Raw genomic sequence first — 6,000 nt, 5'->3', positions numbered from 1 at the left:
AATTACATTATTTTCGAGTAACATTTTACTTTCGAGTTTCAAATAAAAAACAAATTATAGCTGGCCTTTTGTTTTCTTTGCCCAAACTCCATAGATCAAATGACAGAAACAACAAACTATACAGTATGTCTGGATGTTGAATGGTGTGTGTATCCATAATAAGCAGTGCCTTATTTACTGTAGATGGTGAGAGTAGACATGTTAAACTCTGCGCTGTGGACACATTCCCATCTTCCTGTGTAGGAATTCCAGGCTGAAGGGTCATTTAATATGGATTTTCCTGGCCAGAGAATGGAAATTCCTAGAATTCCAAGAAAGTTACTAGATTTAGATGAACACACTATTAGATATTCCCTGCAGATGTTCATAAATAACAAAACAGCTTTGTACCAGTGATAATGTACACTGTGTGCTCGGGCAGTACTGCAAGTTATAGGCCACCCATCTACTTTAGCTAACAGTATTTTGTTAGAGATATCTAGCATAGTTTAGCCAGCTAATTTAGTATAAAATGTTCTGTTCAGTATGCCAGTCTTTGGATTTGACAACCAAATATATTAATAAGGGCAGCACAGTGGTGAAGCAGAAGGTGTGATCATCCAGATAAGATGGCTCCTTTGAGTTTTGGAGCTGAACTCATCAGGAGGGTGAAATACAATGATGTCAATGTCAATGTCAATGTCTGACTTTATGACTTTACTTGTATAGCACTATTTAAACAACACATGTTGACCAATGTGCTTTACAACATCTAAGTATAAAAAAGAAATAAGTACAATTTTAATAATAGCAGTACACACATTAACAGTAATAATAAAAAAATGTCTTAAGTTATATTTTTTACACTATAATAATAGTGATCAGTGTCTACAAAAGGTTTTTACTCTATCTAAAGCTTTATTGAGAGTAAGGAAAGTCTCCAGCTATTCTCCAGCTATTAACATATAGCCATAATCATAGTGGGTCAAACCCAAGCTCTGTATCACTTGCTGTGAAACCGTCTGGAAAGTGACTCACAATGTACTCATATCTGCCCCTTGTCTCAATAGCATGCTTCAGAACTGGACTACAAATTCCCCACACAAGACAAAATGAAAGAAAAAAGGGAGGATGAGACAGACTTGTTTCGTGTAAATGGAAATAAATACATGAAGTGCCTGAGGTTTTTTTAAGTGGCCAGATTTTATGAGTGAATGATTAATTCCTCATATTTGGACACCTTCTCTTTACCGCAGCAGCGTTTTTCCTGGCTCGGCAGCTGGTACCAATTTCTGTACCCCAGCCACGTCGAGGTCCAAGTACGTGTACGGCCCACAGCTTATCTCCGCAGCAATACCCCCCCACCTCTCACGCTTGAGTTATTATTAGCTCTTTTCTTCTCTTTGTATTTTTAGTCACACTCGCGTCTCTGGGTCGTTGAAGTCATGCGTAGGGCCGTGTGTGTGTGTGTGTGTGTGTGTGTGAGTCACAGCTGCTAACCATCAGCCAAGTCATGACACACTCCTGACCATCGTTTTGCACGTCTCCCTTTCATTTACTTGTTCAAAGCCTTGCTCTTCTTCTGAGAATGAGATCCATCAATTGCAAATCCAGAATTGAACTGTACAAGAATGCTGCTTCTTTTTTTGGCAATAACTGAAATATGTGTGGTGCTCATTTTTAAGACATTCCCGGAAGACTAATCCAGGATATAAAGACTGGCAAAATGAAAACACAAACATAAATAATCTCAGAGTGGTCGATAATTCTTTACTGAACTGGCTCATAACTGTTGTGCCTATTGCATTCTTACTGCATTTTCCAAGCCATCTCTAGGCTTTTCCAGATTAAGGTTAACCACACAGCTTATGAACACTGCTTTTGTTTTCTTTACCTGTGAAAGCAGCCAGAACTTAAATTCCACTCTGTGCTTTACACAACATCTTTAAATGAAAGTAAGTGAACATTTACAACCTCAACCAACCACCAATTCATTATTCTTTTTTATATAGAGCATATCATAGGAACTCATGGCTCTTATCAAGATGGACATCTATCAGAGGATATGCATGAAAACTACCACTACATCCAAATAGTATATATTTTGCCCATGTATAATCCAGTTAATGTTGCCATTTTTAGTCAAGACAGTTAATACATTCTGTGTTGCTGAGAAAAGAATTTTCACGTGAATAGATCACAGTGTGGACATCCTAAAATACCAAGCTTTAACACACATCAAATGAGGACTCTCTAAAACCACACAAGAACAGCCACTGATGAAAACAATTCAATACAACCACATCCAGTCAGATTGCTGGAATGAATCCTATTGCTGAAGCATGCTAGCTAAAAGCCGTGATAAGTGGATAAGGTAACCATGTAATGCTAGGAAACTCACTTGTTCTTTAGCTTCCTAATAGGGTTATAGGGAAACATTTAAGGTAGAGGAATTAAATTCTAATTAAACTGGTTGTTTACAAAAGTTCAGATAAGTAACTAACATGTTGGACAGCATATAACATGATTGGAAGTGATTGTACTGTATATTTCTTTTATAGAACCACATCATTTGTAGCATTTGGAGGACATCCTTATCTGTAGCAACTTGCATCATGTATCAATTGGTTCTGTTTCCCAAAATATGAACAATTTATTCAAACCACCATGACACTGACCAGGATAAAGCAGTTATTTAATCTAAAAATGAATGTGGTAAATGGATCTTGTGTAGTGACCTGCACATTCCTAAGTTAAAGAATGTGGCCTTACTTTGTCCAGCATATCTGACTGCCTGGATTAAATTAAAACTGTCTGCTCTTGTAAACTTTTGTTCCTGATGCGCACCTCTACTGAGGCGCAGCTGCTTTGAATTTGAAGCGAATGTAATACTTATATGTCTCTGTCCATTTGTCTTCAGACGTTCTGTTTCTGTCTACCTTCCTAGCTCTGTCTCGCCTTCCTAGCTCTGTCTCACATGGTGTGCTGCCTTTAGCAATAAACTCACATTTTCGTAAATTAACTACGTGATTGGATAAACAGCTAAAACGATCTGCTACAGAAGCCGAAGTTGGTTCACTTTTACAAATTAGAATATCTGAACCACGGGCATGTTTTTATTCTTGGGCCACATTGATCTATCTTTCAAGTGGTTCGGACTTTGCTGGGTCTGCATGCGGAGCTCCCTCCACCGGTTTACAACCTCAGCTGGGTTTCCAAGGAGGGACAACCCAAAAATCATTTTAAGGTTTTTAAATGAAGTGTTATACCACTTTCTTTTTCTAAAAACACAGTTATAAAGTGGACGCAGCATAAATCAAAGAGACCAACACTGGACTCGTCGTTCGACTGCTCGTGTACCAAAAGCCAGAGAGAGAAAAACTTGCTGGAAGAAAAGTGACAACAAAACAACAAATAAAATACTATCAACTAAGATCCCAAACCACCTACAGTATGTGTCCAAAGAGAACTAAAGAAAATACAAAGTGTACTCCGTCCTCCTGCCAAAACCAGAAACAGAAGATGGCAGGATCCCAAAATAAATGGCATTCAGCCCCAAGGCAGTCACTTTGATTACAATTATCAGGTGATTACAGAGCACAAATATATGATATCTGACATCTAGGAAATTATACAAGATGACCGAATGCTAAAAGAGTATATATAGCTTAAATATACAAACATACAAAGTAAGTTAAATGTGAAGCCACAAATTCAGAGAGAGAGAGAGAGAGAGAGAGAGAGAGAGAGAGAGAGAGAGAGAGAGAGAGAGAGAGAGAGACTCATAATACATCTTAAATATGTAATGGATTAATACTAATAACAGTGCTTATTTGCCATTCCTAATGATAATTTTTTATATTTCTGACAATAAATAAAGCCTCTCTCCATCTATCATCGCAGCAGATTTGACAGAAGTCATTTGTATTAATTGGACACACACAAACAATTCTAACTCTATAAATCTTACTACAGCTGATGCTCTCCACACAGCACTGATTGTAAAATTAGCGTAGTTTAGGGATAGGTCATTCTTAAGCTGCACTCATTCTCACTGTAAGTATGGTATCTCAACCAAAAACAAAACCTGGACAAACGTTTTCTTCCAAAAAAAGGTTCTGTCAATTAAGAGACACTGGACCTCATGTATTAAGCCAGATATGAACAGATTTGTTCATAAGTCGGTTGTATGAGCATTTAAGAAAATTTGGTATTTTCTATTGTCAAATTTGATATTTGTGTCCTATTTGTGACTATGAATTACAGTAGTTTATGTTAGGCTAACTAATACAAACCTCGACTTGATTAACTTCAAATCATAAAATTATGCTCAGATTGCAGCGCTTTTATATAAATGAACTAAACTTTCGAGTTTAAATAATTTATCTCTATTATATTTTTACAGCATTTAACAAACAGACTCATCCAGAGTCTTTATCAAAAACACATCTTCATTCTAGTTCACTCAGTCGGGAACTAAGAGTACCATCGAGAACATTTTGTTAAACTCTGTCATTTTATATTTTTGGCATTAATGAAAGAATATAAAAATAAAGAAAGCCAGCCAACACAAAGCCATAAATTAAGAAAATAAAACTGGTCATTCAATTTTGTACAAAAGACAGCAGACGTATAAACGGAGGACAGGCCAGTCTTTCTGCGTGTAGCTATACACTACAAAAAATGACACCTTAACAAGCAATAATCTTTTGAATCTGCTTAGATTTATCTCCTATTTTATCATAAGATTATTAAAAAAAAAACGACTATTTGTAGCCATGTTTTACTATTTTCAGCTTTATATATATGTTTTCTATTATTATTTTCACCGATAATTTTATGTCTTAATGAATATTATGTAGAAATGAATGCTTAAAATAAGCAAAATAATCTATTAGTTAAAAATAAATAAATAAACAATAGCTTCAAAATGTGTCTACAAATAGGTTTAATTACATTAGTTTGGTTTCTTGTCATTTGTAATAGGAAATAGATAGATTTGATTAAATTCAAGATATTTTTGGTAAAGATTTTTTGTGTAAAGAGTGGTGATTTGGGGGTTTCTTTATAAAAGCTATAAATATATTTTTATAAATATATTCTATTTGCCACAGCATCTTTTAACCATGTGAAATTCTTCAGCTTTTCTTCAGTTTTTGTTTTGCTCTGTGGATGATTTTTGAACTTTGTTGGCATTTTCTTTCATAAAAACTTTCTCTCCAGTTTTTCCTTTCACCATTCTTTTAATGCTCATGTTGGTCTTTGCATTTTACAGTTAAAATCAGCAAATTTCAAAACATTTGTATATCTTAGAAATATTTTTTTTGTCATTATGCAAAACACCCAAATAAAAGTATGACAAATGTGAAAATAATAGATTTTAGCTCTGAACCCTAAACATGCATTTAACTATAAAAACGACATTGAGTACCACCACTAACTCTGACTGAAAATGCCTTTACTTCTTTGTCATTGTTAGACTGTCGCCGATCTGCACTAGAACAGAGATTTGTTTTCCAAGCAGATAACAAATCACTTCTGTAAGTCGCTCAGGATGAAAACAAGAGCATCTGCCATACACCGCAAATTCTAAATGTAAATGTAAGTCTTTTTCGAAGGACTGGTGAAAAGCCTGAAGCTTCTTCCAAAGCTCAGAAGATCGTCCTGCAGGTCAGTGAAAATGTTTAAAACCCCAGGAGTGACAATGGAGAGGGATCGAACCCAAATCCCTGTGGAATTTCTTGGTTTGTCCTGTCAAAAATGGTTTTTCATGAATGGTATGTAAGTATGTCAAGGCATAATCCTCCTGCAGCTGCTCCTCACTTTCCGTCTGGGTTTTTTACATATATGGACAGCCTGCATTCCTTACTTTACATTGAAACCAAAGTTGATATTAATGGTTGCGTTTTGCTGACTGCAGGACCAGCCTCTGGCTCCAGAGCTCAGCTCATGTGTGGTGAAATGGCTGGCTGGAAGCTGCTTTACAGCTCTGTGCCCAAAAGATAGTGGCTGATTCCAACC

This window comes from Tachysurus fulvidraco, chromosome 10 (assembly GCF_022655615.1).
Source record: "Tachysurus fulvidraco isolate hzauxx_2018 chromosome 10, HZAU_PFXX_2.0, whole genome shotgun sequence".
NCBI lineage: Eukaryota > Metazoa > Chordata > Actinopteri > Siluriformes > Bagridae > Tachysurus > Tachysurus fulvidraco.
Note: the sequence above shows the minus strand (reverse complement) of the source record.